Source organism: Erpetoichthys calabaricus, chromosome 9, assembly GCF_900747795.2.
Source record: "Erpetoichthys calabaricus chromosome 9, fErpCal1.3, whole genome shotgun sequence".
NCBI lineage: Eukaryota > Metazoa > Chordata > Cladistia > Polypteriformes > Polypteridae > Erpetoichthys > Erpetoichthys calabaricus.
This window is the reverse complement of record NC_041402.2, coordinates 128,448,047-128,473,559: the sequence shown is the minus strand read 5'-3', so window position 1 is coordinate 128,473,559 and position 25,513 is coordinate 128,448,047. Positions and strand designations below refer to the sequence as shown.

The 25,513-nt window shown below is 36.2% G+C and overlaps 1 protein-coding gene and 1 long non-coding RNA gene across 2 annotated transcripts in view; one reads left to right on the top strand and one right to left on the bottom strand.

The window, feature by feature from the left end:
* cdh13 (cadherin 13, H-cadherin (heart)) overlaps positions 1–25,513 on the top strand; it is a 1,360,987-nt gene that overhangs the window by 581,632 nt on the left and 753,842 nt on the right. The gene's annotated exons all lie outside the window — the stretch shown is intronic.
* The window catches only part of LOC114658104 (uncharacterized), a 44,976-nt gene that overhangs the window by 782 nt on the left and 18,681 nt on the right, over positions 1–25,513 (bottom strand). The window contains exons 2-3 of the long non-coding RNA XR_003717312.2: positions 20,857–20,975; positions 1–1,028 (exon numbers count right to left, since the gene is read on the bottom strand). The exon at positions 1–1,028 is cut by the window's left edge and continues 782 nt beyond it. This is a non-coding gene — a long non-coding RNA (uncharacterized LOC114658104). The remainder of the gene's footprint in view (positions 1,029–20,856; positions 20,976–25,513) is intronic.

The window sequence follows — 25,513 nt, the reverse complement described above, 5'->3', positions numbered from 1 at the left end:
TTTGTGTATAATGTTCATTTAAATTGTATTGATTCTCCCTGATAATGTTAAAAGGAGATGCACCCAAATTGCAAGAAATTGTTTTTCATGTTTAACAATTTTAAGCAGTTAGATCATTGTCAGTAACTATGTTAGCTGTTACAGAACATTTAAAGAGAAAGGTTCAAAGCTTGATAGCATAGCATTAATTGGAAATGTCACAGGTGTCTGGTCACACTTATAGGTAATCTAACTTAGACACTATTAAAATATCCGACTACGCCACCCAGTTTTATTAAGAGACTGGCAACTCCTGAAATTTACCAGTAATAGCACACAGGTTTCTTTAAATTGGGCGGTGAGTAAACACACAATGAAAGACACAACAGTAATTTAGAAAAAAGCAACAGTAAGTTCTATTGTACAAGACAATATAAGGTACATTAAAAAGATAAACGAACATAACAGAACCTAAACATATCAGGAATTAATTTCCTTTTTTTTAAAAGGAAAATACACAGTCCACATTCTAAAAGTCCGTAAAAACAAGAATTGTAGGATACAACCTTTAGTGGTGCAGAGTCCAGTTTGGGCACTGTGTTACCCCAACACTTAATTGTTCATGGATGCACTCTTTTCCCCGGCAGAAGTTGTGTCAAATTGTTGACTCCCTGTCAGCGTCTCTTCGTTGTCCGTTTTTCTTCCACTCTGGGCTCCTTGTGTTGCTGGGACCTAGGCACGCCTCATTTCTCGTCTGTCAGCTTTACTGGGTCCTTTCATGCAGATTCCCTCTCTCGCTGAACCCACATCCGGCGTCTCTTTGTGGAGCTGTCTCTTCCTCCCTGGAAGTGTTGCCGTCCTTGTGCCTCACGTTGTGCCAGCCAGTTACCCTTGTCTGCCTGCGAGCCCCTGTGCCCTGTCCGAGTGTCTTGGCAGTGTTTCCTGTGGACTCTCCCTCCTGCCTTCTGCTGGCCAGCAGTTTATATTTACTTCACCCCTCTGTTGTCAGTCCTGGACAAACAGTTTAATCAATGGCACATCTAAATTGCCTGGGTTTAACAATTAATAAAAACACAAGTTAACAAAATGTATGGTTACCAAACATTAATAAGTACAGACATGCTGATTAGAAACCAATATTTCCGAGCCAGGTAAATACAGACATTCTCTAAGGCCGAACTTTAAAGCAGTGATTCCCTTGCAGGACAGCAAATACCACTAATAAGTACAGATAGCCTTTTAACTTCTCACCCCCCAGTCCCAACAGTGGGTGCCTAATGGAACCACCCAGTGCACAAAAAAAATGTAAAAGTGTCCCCCCTGACAGAAATATGCTCTTTGTCAAATTGTTTTTAGCCAAGAGATCTTGCAAAACACCTCCATGCAGTTACTGTATCATATGCTGAAGAGATGTGGGTTGTTTAGTGCAAAGGGATACAATAAGTTCAAGTACAGCTATTAAATGACTTTTTGTGATGAAGATTAGAGATCTTAGAGGTCTGTATCAATGTGGTGACCAGGCCAACTACTTAACTGTTAGCAACTTACATCTGCAATCACTAGGTGTTCAAAAGTTCTTTTTGGTGGTCTGGAGGTTGCCTGGACAATATGAAAACAGTCACAAAACATTTAAGTGTGATCGAAGCAATACTAGCATTAAGCACATTGATATTTTAAATGTGGATTTACCATGGAATTACAGTAATCCCTCCTCCATCGTGGGGGTTGCGTTCCAGATCCCCCCGCGAAAGGTGAAAATCCGCGAAGTAGAAACCATATGTTTATATGGTTATTTTTATATTGTCATGCTTGGGTCACAGATTTGCACAGAAACACAGGAGGTTGTAGAGAGACAGGAACGTTATTCAAACACTGCAAACAAACATTTGTCTCTTTTTCAAAAGTTTAAACTGTGCTCCATAACAAGACAGAGATGACAGTTCCGTCTCACCATTAAAAGAATGCAAACATATCTTCCTCTTCAAAGGAGTGCGCGTCAGAGAGAGAGAGAGAGAGAAAAAAAGCAAACAGTCAAAAATCAATAGGGCTGTCTGGCTTTTATGCGAACAAAGTAGCTGCAAGGAAGGGAGCAAGCATTTTTCAGCATTTTTTAGAGGAGCGTCCGTATCCTCTAGGCCAGTATGCGAACAGCCCCTCTGCTCACACCCCCTCCGTCAAGATCAGAGAATGTCAGAGCGAGAAAGAGAGAGAGAGAGAGAGAGAGAGAGAGGAAAGCAAGCAATCAAAAATCAATACGTGCTGTTTGATCTTTTAAGTACGTGAAGCACCATGCGGGAAGCATATTGCTTTCAAAGCAGCCACGTGTAAGCCCAGCAAAGAACGGAGCACTGTGAAGGTAATCTTTCAGCGTTTTCTGAGGAGCGGCCGTGTCCTCTAGGGGTGCGAACAGCCCCCGTGCTCACAATATATTTGAGGAGTTTTATTTAATACATAATACGCGCTGTGTTTGGGTAGCTTCTCAGCCATCTGCCAATAGCGTCCCTTGTATGAACTCAACTGGGCAAACCAACTGAGGAAGCGTGTACCAGAAATTAAAAGACCCATTGTCCGCAGAAATCTGCGAACCAGCAAAAAATCCGAGATATATATTTAAATATGCTTACATATAAAATCCGCGATAGAGTGAAGCCGCGAAAGTCGAAGCGCGATATAGCGAGGGATTGCTGTAGGGTTAATGATGTAGAAACCGTTTAATAAAGCAAACAGACTGCATTTATAGACAGATTATTGCCTTTTCCTTAATTTATAACAAATACAATTTTCAACAGTTAAGTTTAATTAATGTTAGTCAAAACTTTTAAATAACTTTTTTAAATAAAAGTGACTATACCATAGAGATGCAGTGACTAAATGAGTAAAAATAAAATATACTGGACTCAGGAAGCCATTTGACAAGCATGTATGAAACTGCCAGGTAATTTCAAAAAGTATGGTTTGTCTTAACCGTAGATTTATGGTTATTTACAAAACTGATCTGCATTTGCCTATTTTAAAGTCAATGTATTATGAAATAGACATTAATTTCTAAATTGGCAAATTTTATTTATTAATTATTTGAAGATACTTAACTTTAGCCGGCAAAATGTATTCTCTATATGATACAGTATATATTTGCTACTTTTATGCCAGTTTAATTTGCAGCCCTTACACTTGTACTAGTTTAGAAATGGAATAATTTTATTGATAGATATTAAGATAAATAAATGCAAATAGGGAAAAGTGACTACTGTCAATCCATGGTGGAATACATACTGTATAAGGTGGTTTGAATATGACTGTGGTAGGCAGACCACCTATTATGTAATCATGCTCAGTTATTTTTGCATTTAGATATTCAGAAGAAATTACTCTGTACTGTAATCTTGCACTCACTTAGCACTATGATTACAAGGTCAACCTACCATTTCTGAAGGTGTTGTAAGAGTAAGCAAATGCAGAGTGTAGCTTAAATTGCCCATGACCACATTGTTTAGTCTATTTTTACTTGTCAATAAAAGAGAAAAGCATGTCACAAGTGGCAAGGAATTAATACATTTATGAAATAAATACCTGTAATATATTTGCAAAATAACACCAAATAATTGTAAGATTTCACATAAGTCTAGGCAAGTAATCAAAGTTGTTTTTCACATGAAGCAAATGGCCATCTAGCAGTGGATTTTAGAACTTCACAAACTTTGAAAAAGAACACTTAGGAAAGACTTCAATGACTGGGGGTGTTGGCATATGGCAGTATGGCAAGACTAGATAAGGGGAGGTTGAATTTTCATGTTAGCTGTGACAAGCTTGATAGCTTTAGGCAGTGATAAAGAGTTATCCCCTACTTAACTAGTGCTGGGACAGCTTGTTACAAAACAGACCTTAAGGTTATGTTACTCAATAAACTCATAACACCCCTATTTTAAATACCCTTGATTCATCAGCAAAAATGATTATTTTCCTGTTTCCATTAGCTATTGTGTTTGCTGCCACCCACTCCTATTGTCAGTTCCAGACAGATACTTTGGATAATCCATCCAGAAGTATAAAACAGTTTCATTATCACCATAATTTCTTGCGAATTAAAAAAGATCTAAAAAGCAGAAAAGTCCATGCTATAATGATATGAGATCACTGCATGATATTAACTCATTAGATAAATTAATTCATTACAGGATATTAAAGCATTTCATATCTAAATTATATACCAGTTGATTTGCCTATTTTTGCAGATTGTATCTTTTTGACTCTGTAAATGCATAATATGTCATGACAGATTTGAACACAAAAAGGTGTGTATGTATCTATAAATCAGATATATGCATAATAATGCTTTATTTTGAATAAGTGGATTTCAGAATGTTATTTATCACAGCCTTAATATTTGTATTTATACACAAATATACATAACAGTATACAGAAATAATACAAAATTTCTCTTGCATCTGATTCCATGAATAGAACCAAGTTATAAAATGGCATTATGCATTAGTATGCTTTTATCCTGCTTGAATTAAAGATGTTGCCTGTATGTTGTTATTCATTATACGTGACTTCAAAACTTAACACAAAAAGTCAGATCTTTTGAAGTCATTATATTCTCACATCTAAATGTTTTGGAAATTGCATCTTAGCTTTTAAATGTGAAATTAATTTTTATTCAAAACATAATTATAAAAACTGAAGCAAAACAATTTTAAATGACCAGGGCAATCTTTAGAAGTGCACAGACACTAAGAAAATGCAATTGAATGAAACAGAGTTGTAAAAGTCTTACAGTACATGCAGACAAAAGAAACTTAATGATGGGTGAAGCTATCCTCAAGAGGAAAAATAACTGAAAAGTATTTAGAACATTAGAACACTCTAGACGAGAACAGGCCATTCAGCCAAACAAACCTCGCCAGTCCTATCCACTTAATTCATCCAAAAAAACATCAAGTTGAGTTTTGAAAGTCCCTAAAGTCTTACTGTCTACCACACTACTTGGTAGCGTATTCCAAGTGTCTATCGTTCTTTGTGTAAAGAAAAACATCCTAATGTTTGTGCGAAATTTACCCTTAAGTTTCCAACTGTGTCCCCATGTTCTTGATGCACTCATTTTAAAATAAGTCTCGATCCACTGTACTAATTCCCTTCATAATTTGTTTAAACTGTATAGGCTCAGCTCTTTTAATCTATCCTCAATTCAAGCCCTGTAGCCCTGGAATCAGCCTAGTTGCTCTTCTCTGGACCTTTTCTAGCGCTGCTATGTTCTTTTTGTAGCCTGGAGACCAAAACTGCACACAGTACTCTTTCTGGTGTTTACATTGATGAAACATTCTCATTATCTAGGCCAGAGGTGAACAACTCAGATCCTGGAGGGCCACAGTGGCTGCAGGTTTTCATTTTAACCATTTTCTTGATGAGTTCCTATTTTTTGGTGCTAATTCACTTTTGCCTTAATTTTAATTTGCTATTTTAATTTCTGACCCCTTAATTGTTTCATTTTTCTTTAACAGATACTGAGATACAATATGAACCAACACATGATAAGCTAACCTCTGTGCATTATACAATATTTGAATATAAAGAAATGTGAATGTTTCAGTAATGTTGATCTGTTCATGTCAGCAAAACTTTTTGATGGTGCTTGTAGAAAAAAGAAAATCAACAGTTTTTGGAATATCCGGTGTGGCAGAATGAAAGCTACAACAAGCCATGGAATTAAATTAAATAATGGGTTTTATTAACAATAACAATCTGCTTCTAAGTAAGGCATTGGTTGCTGTGAAATTAATTGGAATTTGAGGCCCCAGCTTAGCTGGTCATCTGGCTCACTTTACATCTCATTTTTATTTGGCTGTCATTTAAGGACAAAAAGCAGTTCAGAAGAATAAGTCTTAAAAAAGCAAGACTATTAAAATGATTGGAAAATAAGTCAATTAATAACAGAAACTGGTTCCTGATTAAGAAAGTGGCAGGAAGGAAAACCAGTCGCTAATGTAGTCCTCCAGGATTGGAGTTGGCCAACCATAATCTAGGCAACATGAAGAAGCAACTAAAATAAAAAGACAGGTAAAACGTTAGGTTATGTAGTAAAAATATGTTGAATACACATCAACGTAACTTCTGTTCTGGCTGTATAGTGAAACCACATCTGAATTAGTGTATGTATGTCTTTTCACCATGGTAGTTTAAAAGATAACACTACTAGATGTTTTGCAGAGGAAAAAATACAACTGTTTTTTGGAGCTAAAGGACATGAGCTAGTGTGACAAGCAAAGGAAATGAAACCACCTTAGTCTTGAGCCGAAAAGGCTGAATGGGGATCTAGTCCAGGGGCCTCATGTATAAACGGTGCATCTTGCGTACGAAACAGAAATCTTGCATACGAACGTTTCCACGCTCAAATCGCGATGTATAAAACCTAAACTTGGCGTAAAGCCACGCACATTTCCACGGTACCTCATACCCTGGTGTACGCAATTTTTCCGCTCAGTTTTGCAGACTGGTGGCACCCAGCATCAAAGCAGTGCTACTGTTCCTGTGTAGTTACCCTTTCTTTTTTAGACCCACATTCCTGACGCGGCTGTATAAATACACTGAAATTAACTGCATATTGTTTATTAGTTTAATGCATCTGATTGTAATTAACCTGTAGCAATATAATGGTCCAGGGAATAGCCATAGTATTCCAAATACCATAACTGCTTTAGCATTGTTACTCTCACTGCATCTTCTTCTTCTGTCAGCAGCTCCCGTTAGGGATTGCCACAGCAGATCATCTTTTTCCATATTACTCTCACTGCACCCCTCGGAGTATTTATATCACTGTATCTGAGTGGGGAATCACAGCAGCAGCTGATCGGAAAGAGAATTATCGGTATACAGTATCAAGCACGCTGCCTCAGTCACGGCAAAATGGTTCAAAGCCTTTCCTGTCCGGAACTCGCGGTTCAGAAACAGTTTTATCCCAAGAACTATAAACGCACTTAATCAAGTGCTCCTTGTAGGACTGTTTGTACTTATAAGTACAATTACTCCACTGTAAACTTGCACTACAGTTAAAAAATTGCACAACCTGCGCCACTTTATAAAGAGCGTATGATGATGATATCATTTTTAAGATCAAATGCAGCAAAATATGTTGATTATAGTATACAGATAAAACTTTAACTTTATTTAAATAATCTATATTGTTAATAATTAAACATGTGAGGACACGGTGTCGCAGCGCTAGCTAGTTCACGGATTGCTCCTGCCTTGCGCTGTATTATTGCTGGTGCTGACGCGACACTGGAAGGATAGACAGATAGAATAATTAAACATGTACTATGAAGATATTTCAATGTTCCTTAAAAGTTTTGAAGAATCGGCGTTCTAAGCTTACAGATGGCTTAATGTCTATTACAGAGCTGATTGTGTGGCGATTGGGTATTTGGAGAAAGAAAAGTAAGGACAGGAATTGGAGGTTAGTACGCTTGAAAGAGACAGTACTTCTGTAATAAATTATTTCATCGAAGGTCGCGCATGGCACAGCAAGCCTCTTGCGTGAGATATGAACAATCACTACGCCACCGTGTTCCCATGTTTAACAACATGCTTTCATTCCTATCATTATGAAAAAGGTATCACGTATACTTTTCAGTGTTTTAATTATTCAGAGAGCTGTAATATCACGAATGTAATGGATTCTGTGTCCTGTTGGAGAAAGAGAAAGAACGGAAGCACGTAATGATTCACACACATACAGCACATAGAAGATCAAACACAGAACAAAGCATTTAACGTGCTACTTTAGATATGATGGGATTTGAGAAACTAGTAAAATAAACGATTTTAAGATGAAGTTTATGATGTTCTACTTTAATGACAAAATAAACTACGTGATTAAAGTGGAAATTTCGAGATTAAAGTTGACATTTTGTGCTTTTTTCCCCACTGTGTGCCTATTTTTTTTCTCTGTACCCTAATAAGCTTTCATATGACACTCAGACGGTCCGCTACGAGTCGCCTTTTCACGCCGACTTTGATATGTGACAACTTCTTTTTTTATTTCGGGCACTGTGCGACTTTGTGAACTTGAGCTTTCGAGTTTCTCAGACACTGTCACTCGATCAACTTTCTTTTGTTGATTATACCACTGTTTAAACCAACAAATAGTACGTTTTTCCTTTGCCTCTACTTGGCATTCGCTGAAATTCTTAGATTTTCCCCTGTGCTTTTCCCATTGTCTTTTCACAGAAGGCTATTTATATCGATTTGCATATTCAAAGAGGCATAATTCTGGGAGGAGTTGGGGTGGGACAGAAGGCGTGTGCACGTGCGTTACTTTTCACGCTGATCGGGATTTATGTAGTAGAAGAATGTGATAGTTTGCGTATGCACAGATTCCTGCATCTTTTGTGCTTACGCCATGTTATAGTGTGAGTTCTACGCACGGCGTTATACATGAGGCCCCTGGAGACCTCATTCATCAAGCTGCCTCCCCCATTTGGCCATTCCACAGCTGAAATAGCGCTAATCCGATGAAAGGACCCCTCTTTCTCACGATTCCTGCAATCCTTCATCAGGGATGACTTTACCTTAGGCAGGCAAAACAACTTGGCAGGTGGGCTGTGGCACCAAGTGCCACATTTGAGTACAGAGAAGAGAAGCAGAATAGGTGAGGGTTAGTATCAAATTATAACTATCATGTTACTGATGTTTTAGTGCTAATGACTAACAACAGAGATGCAGTCTGTACAGTTAATCAGCAGCTCTAGTATATGATATATATGGATATGCTAAACTGAAGTAGTGAGTCTTCAGCCAGGATTTAAAAGCTGAGACCGAAGGGGCACCTCTTATAGTACCAGGCAGACCATTCCACAGTTTAGGGGCCCTGTAACTAAAAGCTCAACCTTCCACCGTTATTTTATTAATTATTGGAATCATAAGCAGACCGGCATCTTTAGATCTTAATGTGTGCTCAGGTTTGTAAGTCATGATAAGTTCAGTCAAGTAAGCTGGACTTGGCCATTTAATGCTTTATATGTTAAAAGGAGGTACCACAAATACAGGGACAATATGTATACTGTTGTGACAGGAACACTGGCAACTTGCCTCTCTAATTGGCTTCAGCGCAAGGACAGCCCCATAGCTGCTCTGCTGGGTCTGGTATATACAGTATTAAACCAAGGGCAAAGCAATTGGTTGACCTATGCAGGATCAGGCTTACCACGTAACATGCATGTCGCATGATGTTTATAACATTTAGCACCAGGCTTTGACTTACTCTTCCTCTCACACTCCTGGTCTGAGAAAAACAGTGACTATGAACTGCTGGTGTTCATCTAATCTGAAGATGGGAGCTAACGCAGGACAATTGCCTCCTTGTCACTGTTCCTGTCTTGTGTGCTTGAGTACCGAAATAACAGCTCCTTTTTTGAATGAAGTCTTGAGACTGTATCTAACTTCTCTATACAGTAATAAAGTACATGTATTTTCCTTGGAAACCTAGAATCTCCTTCCTGTCTCTCATGCAACTTGGTGATGCAAGCTTGACAATACCTGTATAAAAAAAATAATAATTGCTTTTAAACTGCAAAAAATATTTTATTTGAAAATGAGATGTTGGATGTAACTTTTTTTTATAGAAATACAGGAATGAATCCAGAAATAAAATGAATTGTTAGATGTAACTTTAGTTTTTAGCAAAAACTAATGGTATTTCTTTTTATTTTTGTTCGTTGCAAAGAAAACTTTGAGAAGAAATATGAAACTCAGTACAATATCTGCACACAACATAACTACCCACACTCGGTGGATCACTGACTCGATACTTGAATGATGTCACATCTGCATTCTCACTTACACTGCCCGAGACCAGAAATTTCACCACAGACTGTCACTTTGTTTTGGTCTAACAAGAAAGAGACTGCCTGTTGCAGGGTTCCTGAGACTCTGCAAAAGTATTGGCACAACATTAAGTATTTTTTTCATTGCATTATCATCTTCAGTGGTCATTTTTGTTAAAAAAAATGCTTGTTATACTGAAATTTACATTTCACTGAAACAGAATCTGTTAAACTTGATGTTGTATGAATGTTTGTCTGGGCCAATAAAGTGTTCATTATTCTGAAAATTTCGTTGCTTCAGTATTCACTATCATTGACCCATATATACAACCAGTCAAAAGTTTTCAACCACTTCAGTTTTTCCAGTTTTTCTTCAAATTTAATCGGTTGAAATGCAATGAATGATCTAAAATGGCAAAAAAGGTAAGCATTAAACTGCCAGAGGTTTAAATATATAGCTTAGGTTAGGAAAAACTGATAAAAAGGAAATTTCTGAATATTACAAATGGTCCTCCTTCAGGGAACAACTAGTAGGTTGCAACCTACAGATGTTCTGTAGCAATTAAAGTAAATTAAGCCTTGTTTCCTGCGGTAGGATGGCGCCCTGCCCGGGACTGGTTCCTGCCTTGCACCCTGTGTTGGCTGGGATCGGCTCCAGCAGACCCCCGTGACGCTGTGTTCGGATTCAGCGGGTTGGAAAATGGATGGATGGAAGTTGAAGCAAACCATTTGTACAGGTGTCCCAACTTCTGTTAATTACTTAAAAACCCTCTGTCTTAAAGCAAAGTTGGAAAAGACTGTGTTACTACACCCTCTACACTCAGGAAAGTTGTAAATTCCAGTGATAATGGTAAGATACAGGCAATTAACAAATGAAATAAGACAGAACATTATTACCCTTAGAAGTATAGGCCTTTCATGCAGAGAAATTGCAAAAAAATTAAAGTGCTATTCAGTGCGATGTCCTACATAATCCAAAGGCAATTGGAAACTGGAATAAACTCTGATAGGAAGAGATCTAGCAGACACAAAGTCACAACCCAATCAGTAGACAAGTTTGTGAGGGTCACCAGCCTGCCTGATAGGTCCTTCACAGCACAATATTTTCAAGCACAGCTTAACAGTGGTTGAAAAAAGCAAGTCTCAGTTTAAACTGTGAAGAGGAGACTGAGCTGCAGGTTTGACAGGGTGAATGGCAGTAAGAAAGCCATTCCTTTTCACCATTTTGGGTCATTCATTGCATTTCATCTGATTAAATTTGAAGGAAAAACAGAGGTGTTCTAAAACTATTGACCAGTAGCGCATGTGTAGATGTATATATTTATTTCTATATATTTCTAATCTATCTATCCTGAGAGCCCAGTAATAGTTCTCATAACTTTTTTTTGGAATAGAAAGCATCAAAGTGATTTCTGCTACCTGAATTTGCCTTTAGGGAGTTTAGACTGCATTTCCAAATGGTATAAATATTAAGAGGAAAGGGATAAGGCTTAGCAATAAACTAGTGAAGAACCAGCCATCTTCATCCATTCCATCATATTGACTCCTTTTCTAATCTTATTGTTGTAATTAAAGTGAAAGACAAATCCATTCCATTCGCTATTCAATGTAGGCTGAGCTTTAATATTTAAATGGCTGTCCTAAAAGATATATTTGACTTTAGTTAACTAAGATGTGAAACACATCTTTTGAATGAGTCCTTTAAGTCTCTGGCTAACACACTTTAATGAATAAGTGTTAAATGCATTTTGCTTCTTACAAATTATATTTCTTTACAGTAAAAATATTTTTTTAACTTTTAGTTGTTTTAGGAGTTTTACCTAAAACATATTTTTTTCTGCTTGCTTTTAAGTATTTAAGAGTTTTACAAGCTTAACCCTGCAACCAGTATGTTTTGAAAATATCTCTGTAATTATGGAAGAACGTTATTAATTACAATTATAAAGCAGAGGATATTTGATAGTTTCTTATAGAAAACATGTTAACAAGTATGTCAGTGAAAATGAGTTGCATTTGTAATTTATCAGTCACTGTATCTGATGGATGGATGTATCTGATTTGAAGTGCTTGTCTTCTATGAGTGATGCAAGGAACATTATAAATGCAGGGAACAGCATTACTTGGCTACGACCCAGCCTGATTGCTGTGTCTGTGTATAGGAGAGTGGTAGATCCCGCTACAATAAATAACCATGCTGTGCCTGTTTCAAGCTGAATAAAGCTGGTTTTGCTAAAGTACTGAGACTCTCTCGTGTTTTGGGGTGCAAGACAGGGACAAGCACATACCCAGAAAATACCAGTACAATCCAGGTAAGTAGTGAAAGACTATTAATATAAGTAAAGGCACAATGTAGCATATAATGGAAGGAATAAATATAATATAGAAAAAGAGAAAATAAACTATAAAAACTATGCATCCCTCGTCCTCCTTACACTTTCCAAAACCGTCTAACAAAATATGAATAAATTCCTTCCTTCCTTCCTTCCTTCCTACATTCCAGTCTGCCTTTTCTACTAATAACTGCCATCCTCTTCCTCCTCCTGAAAATCAATCTGTTCTCCATTTTTTTAACATACAAAAATCCTTACATAATGTATGACCATTTGTGTGTTTGCGAACAGACTCTCTTATGAGCTGCACAACTTTGAAAAGTTTGGATGAAATTCTCCTGACCCTTTCTGGTTTCATTAATAGAATGGAATCAAAGAACATTAGAGTGTAAATTCTCTGCTGTTCCAATTGTAATATTTGCATTTAAATGACTGCAATGTCAAACATTATTTTCTAATTATGTTTAATTACAGAGAAATTGGTGTTAATTAAATGTTAATGAAATAACTCATAACAGCTCATAAAATCAGTGCCAGTGTGCTTGGCTTATGAAATAACAGTGAAGAATATGTAGAAAAGCAGTAATTTCTTGACCCAGCACAAATTACCTTTTAAAGGCTTGAATGAATTCCGGATGTTTCAGAAGAGGGGAAAATGCATATAATATTTTGAATAATATGGATGTTGTTTATACTCAGAATATTCCCCCGCATAGTATTTGTGTGGAATACAAAATTGTTGATCCACTTCTAAATGTGAAATTCCTTCCAGAATACACTAAAAGGCAAAGCAAACAGATGGCAACCTGAGAGTAAGGTCTGCCTTCTAAATTTAGTATCTCCCGTTAAAAAACTGTACAGCTGTAGCATACTAATGTTGTTAGTGTGCCATTTTTGAAATTCTAGATATTAAAAATGTTTTTTTTAACATGTTTATTGATCAAAGCCTACTTACAAATAATGTCCACCATGTAAATAATTTATATTTTGTGCACTTTTTTGCATTGCCTCATTGTGATTTTTGTACATTTGTTCACTACAAGCTGAGGTATATATTATATGAACTGGTCATGTTTTATATCTATTTCCAGTTTTCTTCTTACAATCTAAAGGTGTGCATATTGCAGCGTTTCTCAATCTTTAAGTATTTGCGACCCGAGTTTTCGTAACAGTTTTAATCGCGCCCCCCTCTAACATTTTTTTGAAAGGAGCCCACTAATATCAAGTTGTTCTTTTTTAATTAATGATATATCATAGATGCATATTTTATTTTACCTACTTAACTTTTATCGACATTTATCTAACTCTATATTTATTTTTCTAGTATCAGAATGTAGTTTAAGTTCATTTATTTTTGTATCAATAGAAGTATTTTTCATATTTTCGATTCTTGTTTTCTTTTTTTCACATCTTCGCGCCCCCCTTTTTGTTACTTCATGCCCCCCTAGGGGGGCCCGCCCCACAGTTTGAGAACCACTGGCATATTGGTTTGAATGCAACGTCTAATTTGACCTAGTATGGATCTTTCAAGTTTGTGCTCTGTATTTCTGCTTTTGGTTGCCTAATAACATTGCCCTCTCTTTCCAACTACTCCACATACAGTATTATTGTACAGTATGGTTATCTAGACTTGTAGGTCACGTTAGTTAAAGAAATAATGTGGGTGAATGTGTGCAAAGATTTAAGAGCACCAAGTGGTGAAACACACATGAAAATATAATTCTAAATATTTATTGTGTTCTTGCAACAAAAATTTACAAAGTGATGTCATCTGAAGTTTAGTTATTTGGCTATAAATTGGTTCTCCTGGATTTATGACTTGAAATGTATCTCAACGACAAATTCCAGAAGCATCATTGTCCCTTGACACTAACCCTGACTGGGCGAACCAGGCAGAAAGCTGACTGACTTTGTATCATAAATCCCTAAATAGAAATTTACAGAATCTTACAATTCAATAAATGATTAAACGAGAAAAGATGTTTTACTATTTACATAAGGTATCCTGCAATATTGTAATGCTGAATGTCCTCCCCAGAGCCATGAAGGCAGACGTACAGTACATGATTTTGCTTTCCATTACTACTACATTTGAGTTTTCATTGAGGATGAGAGACTTTAAGTTGATAAAGCTCGACTTGAGGCCGACTTCTCTCCCATACTTTCTGATATGACTTGTGTTACAGGTGTTTAGTCTGTTTTTCTTTCATTAACTGGAGACTCGCTTTGGCAAGAACAAGCTCATTTTTGGAACTTACTGTATATCATATTTAATGCAATTATCAACCTTTTCAGTTAAGTATTGTTTTACTTTTGTGTTGTGTTCAAAAGATATTTTTGATGACATTAAAAGAAGCTTTTCTCCTGCACTGTCCACCAGAAATATAAACTATGTGCTGTAACTTGTGGGGTTATGGCTAGAAATGCATTTATCACCCTCTAAAGAAAACATGCTTGTAAAGTACAAATTAAATATCTATATGCATTGAATCTGATTATATTTCATTACTGCAATATCAGATATTTAATTATTACATTATTTATTACGTTAGTTGAATTATTACTTGCATTACACCAAACTTTTGAATAACATTATTTTATTTCTGACAAGTGAAAATAGTGAAGATAATCCACATCACCAAGACATGTGACATAATTATTAACAGCAGTCGACTGAGTGTCAGTGGTGGCCTAAAGTAAAGAATGAGTTTGTTCCTCCAAGTCAGTTATTTTTTCACAATTATAGTATTCATTAATCTGTAATGGGAATAAGGTTTAAGGTTTCTTTATTTAGTCATGTTTACACAGGAAAACATGAAATTTGCCTTCTCAGTTGCATCTAATAACAGACAGAATGAAATAAAACAAAAAACAGAAACAAGACAGGTTAAGGTAAGTCAGTTAGATAATACATATATACACAAAAAAAAGGTTACAGGATATATATCAAAACCTTAATCATTATCTCCGATATTTTTTATTGAAAAGACATATGGCACTAGGAAGAAGGGAGTTTCTGGAGCAATTTGTGTGAGTTTTCAAAGCGACTATCCTTCTTGATCTACTGAATTTTAGTTCTACATGTAATGGATGTCTGTCATCAGTTGAGATGATTTCCAGTTTCTTTAACATTGAGCTCTGACACACACTAGTCAAATCAAAGTTTACTTTTGAATAGTGCTCAAAAGTAAAGCATTCTACTATAAATTTAAAAAATGTGATAGATAGATAGATAGATAGATAGATAGATAGATAGATAGATAGATAGATAGATAGATAGATAGATAGATAGATAGATAGATAGATAGATAGATAGATAGATAGATAGATAGATAGATAGATAGATAGATAGATAGATTCTATACTTACTAGTATAGTAAGTTTAGTAAGTATCTATATTTTTTTAGATACTTTAATGGTGCAATCTTGTGATTTAAAATGGGATACAAGGTGCTTTACATCAAATGTAAAAAAAAAACCTTAAAACTTTGTTCAGTTGTCCATTTTCAGGGTAATTATGCTATTGATTATTAATCTGTGTCTTTAGATTGTGCAAAGCATGAACATGTTTTCATATATATAATTGCCATTTTAAAATGTTCTTCGGAGAAATGTATATTTTCTTCCATTTTTAAAGAAGTCCTTTCCATTGCATGTCTGTCTCTGAGGTATCCTTTCACCCCCCCACAAAATAAGAGTGGTCTATGTCATATTAATTCTGTTAGACCTCAGTGCAGCATTTGACACAGTCAGACATGATATCCTACTGTCCAGAATGGAGAACATGCTGGGTATCTCTGGCACTACCCTCCAGTGGTTCAAGTCCTATCTGACTGATAGGCAAGAGTTTGTTAGTCTTGGCAACAGCAGATCCAACTCCGTGCCAGTCACACAAGGAGTCCCTCAGGGCTCTGTCCTTGGTCCTCTGCTTTTCTGTATTTATATGCTTCCCCTTGGCCATATTATCCGTAGTTATGGATTGGGTTATCATTTTTATGCAGATGATACCCAGCTCTACTTCAATGTTAAAAGTGGAACTTCATCAGAGCTTTCTCAGCTCACAACCTGCCTTAGTGAAATTAAAACCTGGATGGAGCAGAACTCTTTAAAATTAAATTGCAATAAAACTGAACTCCTGCAAATTGGGACTAAAATGCAACTTAATAAAATGAGCTCCTTCCCAGTCCATCTTGGCAGTGATCTCATCAGACCTGCCTCTACTGCAAAGAATCTTGGTGTCATTTTTGATTCCTCCCTCACTTATTCCGCCCACATAAATCACATTAAGAAACTTTCTTACTTTCACCTCCGTAACATATCCCGTGTTCGCTCCTTCCTCTCCTTCTCTAATGCTGAGAAACTTGTCCATGCTTTTATCACATCCCGCATCGATTATTGTAATTCCCTACTGGCAGGTGCCCCTTCTAATCTTATATCACAGCTCCAGCTTATTCAAAACTCAGCTGCAAGAGTCCTTACTCGAACCAGCAGCAGCGAGCACATCACACCCATCCTGCTCCGTCTCCACTGGCTCCCTGTGTCTTACAGAATCGAATATAAAATCCTACTAATAACCTACAAAGCTTTAAATAACCTCGCGCCAAACTACATCAGTGACCTTCTCCATCACTATGTGCCTGCCCGCCCACTAAGGTCCTCTGATTCTGGTAATCTTGTTGTGCCCCTCACTAATCTACACTCTATGGGTGACAGGGCCTTCAGCTGTATAGCGCCCAGACTCTGGAATGACCTACCAAAATTAATCAGGTCAGCTGACTTCATGAATTCTTTTAAAAAACAACTCAAAACTCATCTGTTCAGGAAGGCTTTTAGCTCTACTTGACTTTATTACCCTTCTCTCAGTTTACTTCTTTGTCAAGATGCCAATGTAACCTGTATGTGTGTGCTAGACCATCAATTATGTTGTCTGTTTTTTTCAGAATTTACTGTCTTAATCTTCTTTATTTATTTATCTGGTTTGTACAATGCTATATACTGTATATTCTGCCGTTCTTTATTATATTCTGTAAGTGCCTTGAGCATGGGAAAGGCGCTATATAAATAAAATGTATTATTATTATTATTATTATTGTTTCCTTAGTGCTGCAGTTGCCACTTCTGCTGAGAGATTAGAGGGTTTTAGGATATGGTCGGTGCAAATACAGACACAAATTCTTAAAAAAAACATTTTATATGTATATGTTGATGGATAAAGGTAGGTTTATCATTCCATATCAAGCGGAATGTAACCATAACAGCCAAGAATGTAATATTTGGGGTTCTATTGAGCAAGCTTTTGGAATATAATTACTGAACATTTTCTCAACACTGTACAGTGATTTTATTTATTGGACAGTAGAAGCAAAATTATTCAAGATTTGTTCAAAAACCATTATTAAAACGTGTGGCTGCAAACAAACGTTTTTTAAAGGACACTTTAGTAGTTGCCAGTTTTTGTTCCAATTAATTTTTGTTTTAGATGAACTCTGATTTGAATTTTAACGCTACTTTTCTCCAGTTTTTTCATTTATTTTGCCAGGGCTTAGTTAATCATTATGATTTTTTTATGATTTTTCTTTGATTATAAATACAGGGATGAATAAGTCTTGCTTAAGACCCTGCCTTTTTATTTTCAAATGCTTTTATTTATTTATTTTATTTATTTAATTTATTTATAAAGCACTTTAAAAACAACCTCAAGGCTGACCAAAGTGCTGTACAAAGAAAAACAACACATAAACACATAAGAACTGAAGAGATTCTTAATAGAAAGTATAAAAAGTATACAAATAGCCAACATATTATACAGGGTTAAAAGCCAGAGAGTAAAAATGTGTTTTTAAATAGGATTTAAAGGCAGCTAGCGAAGGAGCCTGCCTAACGTGCAACGGCAAATCGTTCCAGAGTTTTGGGGCTGCAACTGAAAAAGCTCGATCACCTCGGAGTTTGCATCGTGCCTTGGGAACGCGTAAAAGCATCTGGTCTGCTGACCTGAGAGAGTGAGACAGTACATAAGGGTGCAGCAGTTCCAACAAATAAAGAGGGGCACACCCATTAAAAGATTTAAAAACAAATACAAGGATCTTAAAATGGATTCGAAAACGAATTGGAAGCCAGTGGAGGGAAGCCAAAATCGGGGTAACATGCTCATGCTTTCTTGTGCCAGTTAAAAATCGAGCAGCAGCATTTTGCACCAGCTGTAGGCGAGCCATGGAGGCCTGGCTAATTCCAAAAAGAAGCGCATTGCAGTAATCTAGACGAGATGTTATAAAAGCATGTATCACTGTTTCAAGGTTGCGCTTAGACAAAACAGGCTTGATTTTTGACAGCCGCCTCAACTAGAAAAAGCAAGATTTTACCACTGCGTTCACATGGCTATCAAGTTTTAAAGTGGAATCCATTTTTACACCTAAATTTGTGATCATGGATTTCTCAAATTGAGCCACAGTGGAAAGGTCGATGCAGGGGGTCCCGCTGGTGCTATTGGGCCTAAATAGCATGACTTCTGTTTTGTTCTCATTAAAATTTAGAAAATTTAATGTCGTCCAACTCCTTATGTCAATAAGGCAATCAAGCAGGGGCTGGACAGAACATGGACCTTGGCGGTTCAGAGGGAAATACACCTGACAGTCATCTGCATAAAGATGAAAGGAAATATTGTATTTCCAAAAAATAGCGCCGAGTGGCAGCAGGTACAAGGAGAACAGAAGAGGTCCCAGGATCGAGCCCTGTGGTACCCCACAGGGAAGGGCAACAGAGGTGGAAGTAAAATCATCAATACTAATATATAATATATATAATATTATTATATATAAACCATGGTTTTCTAATAAGCAGGCAGAAATTAGAGTAGAGTACCACTTCCTGCTTGCCATTTTTTGGTTGTTTGAACTTGTTTTCTGTTTGTTAAATGTCAAATAAGGAAGTGATACTTCAATAGCAATTTAATTAAAAATAAGAAATAAAGTTCTCTCTTTCAAAAGGAATAACAAGTAAATTGTTTTATCCTGCATTGCATAATACAGGTTTGAACAAACCTACAAGCAATGAAAGGCAGAAACACTGAAATAGCTGATATTAATTCTTAAGTCAATGAATTGTTTATCAAAGCTGTAGTCATTTTTTGTCAGTGTCTATTTTCCTTCATATTGAATGGATTAAAATGGATATAAACAAGCAAGCTTTATTCATCATCCCTGTGCTTATTTGCTCTAGTCAACATTATCTTCAGATTTTAACAAGAGCATGTAGCATAGTGCCAGCAGTGAACATAACATTTTAGCATTGAATTAGGACCTTTCAAAGAGCTTTGAAAAATATGGTGATGTCACTACAAAGAAATTAGAGCTAAAGGTACACGTGATGTAAAATCCAAACCAGCATGTCCTTTCTAGTGGATGCTGAGTGCTTGGCACCACACTCTTTTCTGCTGGTTCTGTAATATTAAAATAGACTATTTTGTACCAGGCACGGAAGAAAGTACTGCAGCATTCACGCTTGTGTTCTGAAGATCTTTACTCCTGCCTAAGGTCTGTTTTCTCGACTGTGTTATGGGAGTGCAAAATGTATTTGAAAACTGTTGAGAAAATGTATAAATACATTCACTTTCACTGTTGTCCCCAGATGTTTTGTTTTATTATGCTAGGTTGGATGAATGAATAGCCAGGTGATTTTTAAAAATGAGAATTGATCTGTGAGTATTTATACTTATGTAATACTTATAGTAATTACCAAGATTAAAAATGTGTATATTAATTATTTTCTTCTTTAAAGCATGGGGTATCTACAGCCCTTATCAAAAATTACATGGATCTGGGCCCTCCACAGAAATTAGCATTAGATTATTTAGAGTGTTCTAACTCATTCGAGCCCTCTAAACAGGTTTTTTACTCTTTAAGGCCAAAAATCCCCTTTCACATTCAGCAGTGCTCACAGGTATGAACAATGCAAAAGTAATAGTTTTGCTAAATTTGGAAAAGCACAGATAATTTTATCAGAATTTGTTTTGAATTAAATGTTTGTAAGACTTTAATTTTGAGGCAGTGGCCCATTTTTGTGTAGTACAATAATAGTTTAAAACATGAGCACTGACATGTTAAGAATAATAAAACAAACCTCAGCAGCCTCACTTTGATCATGACTTTCGACACTGAGGAGTCTAGGAAAGCAGGAAATGATTTGGCATATCAGGAAATCTTGTATGTAGGTGGTTAACAGATGTGCTTATATACTTATCATAAATTGTAGCCTTAAATGTAATACCATCAGAATGTGAATAATCAATGTGAAGGTCTGACCATTCACCTGCAAGATGTTGATGAAAATTTTGAAAATATCAGCCAGGGATGTCTTTCAATGCCATGATAGATTTGTATTTTGTAAGATGACACCACTTGCTACTTCAGTATTGATCCTGCATATTCTCGCCTTTCTTGTTCCTCTTGGCTATTGACTTCATTATGAAGAAATCAATTAGTAAAGCAAATGTTGATATTCCATTAAAGATCAGAAGTGGCTTATAGATCTTGGCTTTGTAGATCGTGTTGCATTGATATCAGAAACAAAGGATTTTTGGCAGAGCATGGCCACTAAATTGGAATCAGTAGCTGACAAAGTTGGGCTAAGAGCAAGTAGCATTATAACCAAGGTCATACAGTAACACTCCAATGAACACACAAATCAATGTTAGATAGCAACTAGTCAAATAAGTGCAATAATTCACCTACTTTGGAAGCACTCTCTCCTAATGTTGGCAATGTTGATGTGGATGTCAACTGTAGAATTGTCAAAGCATCAGCATTCTTTCAGCAGTTGCAGCCAACCTAGTCTTCACCAGCTATTGACACTGCAAAAAATTACATTTTTATAAAACCATTGTCATACCAACAGCAAGCTATCCGAGTGAAACATAGGAAATCACTGCCAGAACTGCACAGAAGCTCAATTTATTCCATCAGTGTTGTTCATGCAGAATGCCAGAATACATCACAATCTGATTATAAAAGAATAAAATCTCAGGGGAAGTGGATCTAAAATGCTAAAAGATATCTTGAAAGAGTGCCAAATGTGCCTTGCAGGCCATGCTGTGTGTCTACTAGATTAGTGATATCCTAGGGTTGCAATACGGTAGGCGGCTCCTGGAAGAAAATGGCAGATAGATGGACCACACAAGACATGGCGGCAAGCTTTCATGAGGACTTGTAAGCACTTGACATCAAATGAGAAGAGATTAAAAGTCCAGCAGTTGATAGAACAGGTTAGAGGAAGCTTGCTGCCCAGTGTACCAGATTATAAGTGGGCATACAGTAAGCTAAACAAACTAAATTTTAGCACTTACTGTATGGCTACATATGCCTAAGATTCTAAAAGATTTCATAAGTGCACTCAATTATATGTTACGTGATCTTTAGGAATATTTAATGTGCTCTGCATTGGATATTTTTTTTTCATCTTTTTATATGTTTGTAACAGCCTGAATATAACTCTGTGTAAGCATTCTTGAAGAAAATTGACATTTTTGCTATTTTGTAATTGAATGTTATGGTTTCACTGTAGTAAAGAAATCAAGAAACAAGAGACTTAAGTGTAAGAAGTTTAATTAAAGAAATTATCATCTTTTTATGAGGTGGCAGATATCCTATAAATACTGCACCTCTCTGGGACATGAATCTGAAAGAGCAGGCTTAACTTGTATAATTTATCAGTGCCTTGTTTTACATCTTAAAATGTGTCTGTACTACGTAATATGCTTTTCCTATGCCAAGAAAATTCTTTTTGTATGTGTGTTCATATGTCAAGTGAGCACAAAATATCACACACCCTTATGTCTGTGTAACAATTTCAAGCGTACATCAATAATGATTTGATTAGCAGTTATATAAACTGTGCGCTACATAAATATTGCACAGTTACACTTCTTTAACCATGCAGATTTTCAAATTTATTGCAAGTTTGCATTATTTAACAAATAGTATAAATGAATTTATTATTGCACAAAATGTAGATTCAATTAAATAGGAAGTGCAAATGAATGAGTAGACATTTTCCTGCACGTGGTGTAACTTGGCTGTTGACAATGCTCTATTTTCACTTTCATTGTAAGTCATAATGGACAAGATGAATTTCTGAGTATAATGTGAAAATGCCAAAATGTTTACTTAGCTAATTCTCCAAGTTACACAGAAGTATGGTTTGCAATGTTGCACCACTGTGTGTTATGTATAGAGTCTTTTTAAATATCTTTCTTTTGTGGGTTTACTGTTATTTTATTCAGGGATGTGCTCTTAGTGTGCACTTCATTTTCAACCCCAAGAAATTATTAAAACATTAATAAAAAAAAATGTTTTAAAAAATCAGTTCTATAAAATCAGTTCTGCCATTTGTATAACATTTATCCACCTTATTTCTTTAAAAGATCACGTGGTTTCTTCCGTGCTGTTCATATAGCAGACTGGGAAACATATTTATCTGCTTCTAATGTTACAATCTTGTTATTTGGGGTAACAAAAATGAAGAGCAATTCTCCAGAAAATACTGTGGAATTTCCCAAACTAAGAAATTTGTAAACTAAGATTTTTAATACCTGAGGAAGTGTTTTAAATACTATGGAAAGATAAAAGCAGACTAACTGGACTTAATAGTCAATAAGATGTCAGGAATGTTTTACATACACATTCTTTATAGTTGTGTGTTAAAACTGTTAAGCTAACGCTTTTTAGCCATAGCTAGACAAGTACCTAACAAACAACTTTGAATTTTATTAATGAAAAACAGTGAACAGAATGCATGGCTTCCTCACTGCTTTATAGGAACAGATGTCAGTCACCATTTCACTTTTGTCGTGTTTCAGCCCTGGAATGTTTTTGTTAACTTTTCTTTTCTCTGTATTTTTTTTTTATTGTAAAGTTGTATTTTTCTGGTGTTGTAATTTTTGTTACAATTACTTATTTACTATCTATGTATTATGCAATGCTTTTTGTTCTTTGTGTATTGTGAGTGAATCCTCAAGATATGGGGGTCACATTGACGTCATTGCTTAAGGACCAACCTCAGTCTATACATTTGAGCCTGGGAAGGACTCCTGGCCAATGAAAGAGGGAGAAAAATGAATTCTCTGTTCAAAAGCACAGCATAATGGGAATGTGCTTCCTGTTTTTTATGTGTGCTGATTTTGCTGAAGTATCTATTAAACAATATTTTTAAGGAAATGTTATTAGAAAATGTAATATATTTGGAGTAGTGGGATTGTAAAAATATTAAGTACAACAAAAGATTAAGGTTATTTCTTTGGAATCATTAGTAGCGCTTTGAGTACTGAGAAAAGCGCTATATAAATGTAATGAATTATTATTATTATTATTATTAGTAATTTAACCATTCATATTAAATTAATAGGTAGCCGTCTAGATTTTTTTTCAAGCCTTAAAAGATGATTGATAAATAAATAAAAAATAAATAAATTCTACCTCTCTAGTAAAAAAATAAATCAGCCTTTACCACATGCATTCCATCTAGTTTCTTTTGCATCTCAGCAAACTCCTGTTTTTTGTTTTTTATTTGGAGGAGCTGATTGGAACCATTATTATTGCACCAAGTGTACATCTGACATATGGAATTTTTAGTTCACTAAATATCAACAATATCAAATTAGTCATAAAAGCATTTAAATTTTAGTTGATAAAGGTCAAGCTTTCCAGATGGCTGTCTATGAAGTATGCAACACATTGCATTCTCAGCCTAAAAGTAACAGGGCATTCGGATATTGGCCAAAAATGCTTGAAATGTGATCTTGAATGAAAGGAATCATTTTTAGACAGACACTTGCATCTGTAAACAGTGACAATGATTGTAATGTTATGGTTTAGTGAAACAACCAATAACAGGTCACTATAAGAATAAACATATCAGAGCCATGAGCCATTAAATATCAATACCCCAATGAGACCTGCAAAAGTTTTAACAATGAGACCTGCAAAAGTTTTAACATTATTCACAGCAGAGATATGGGAGTCTTTTTATGCTTTTCATATAAAGTTTTAAGCTTAATGAATATTCTCATATGCCTGGTATTTGATTGAAACTATTGGCAGTGACAAATGTGGCGGACGGCTGGGGCGCCGCTTTGTCACTAGATCCGGGGGAGCAGCCATGGGAGCCATGCTACGTCCCTTGGAACCTTTTTTGGCAGCCCCCCTGGGTTGTGTCAGGGCCACTTTCATTAAACACTGGAGCTCAGCTTGGTTGGGCTCCGTGGCTGCATGGCTTAACGAGCCCATCTGGGTGGGAGCACAGCCAAAAGTAGGTGAACGAGCACCTGCAGCACTTCCGGGTAGGCTATAAGAGGAGCCTGCAACCACTACTCAGGGCGCCAGAGTCAGGAGGTGGAGGACGAAGCTGCCCTCGGAGAAGTGGAAGACAAAGAGTGTGATTTGGGGTGATTTTCCTTTGTGTGTTTTGAGGACTGTGTTGTGCCTGTGGGGTTCATGGGGAATCTTTTTGTTTATTTTACACGTGCCTCCGTTGTCAGTCTGTGTCGGGTCGGCACCAACCAAGCGCCAATATCACACAAAGAATTACTTAATATACAGATGTAAACAGTAAAACCTGCAAATGGTACAGAATGAACAATGACCATAACAGTACTTAATTATGAAAACTGGTGAAGGGTTTATGCTATAATTTTTCTACTGAAAATGAAATCAAAGATGGAACAAAATGTAAAGGGCATTTTAAAAAGTGATGTTGGAGGCCTGTGCTCCCACATAATCTACGGATTTTCCTTCTTAATGAGTTTTTCCACAACTAGCCCAAGTATTTGCCTCCTTTCTCTTTCAACTGTGATAGTCTTTGTAGAAGTGCAGTCCTCTATTTTGCTGAACCACTCCTAATGATTAATAATTGTGTAATAGACCTAGGCAGACCATTATTTTGATACTTCTTCCCTGACTGGCGTACTGTATCAATCATATTGAAAAGTTTACTTTTTCCCTTTAAATTAGTAGTTGCTCATACACAGGTCCAAATGTTACCACATATAGTAGGCAATTTTAGTTCCTCAAATATTGGTTGGGGTCATAAATATGCTTTGTGTATTTCAATTTGGCTTTCCCCCCTTGTAATCTTTGATTTGATATTAGGCAACCTCCTGAAGTCTTCAGATCTTTAATTTCTTTCCAAATAAAACTCAGTTTTCTTTAAAACATTCATTTTTTTACTTGTGTTGGAACATGGAGATTGCTAACACTGATAAAAGTATCAACATTAAATAGAATTTTACCCTTTTTAGTAGTGGAAGAGAAATAATGGAAATGTGAATTTCTTTATGCCATATACCAACCGCAGGCAAAGCATATCTAAGAATTGCCTAGATGCAGATAGCTGGTT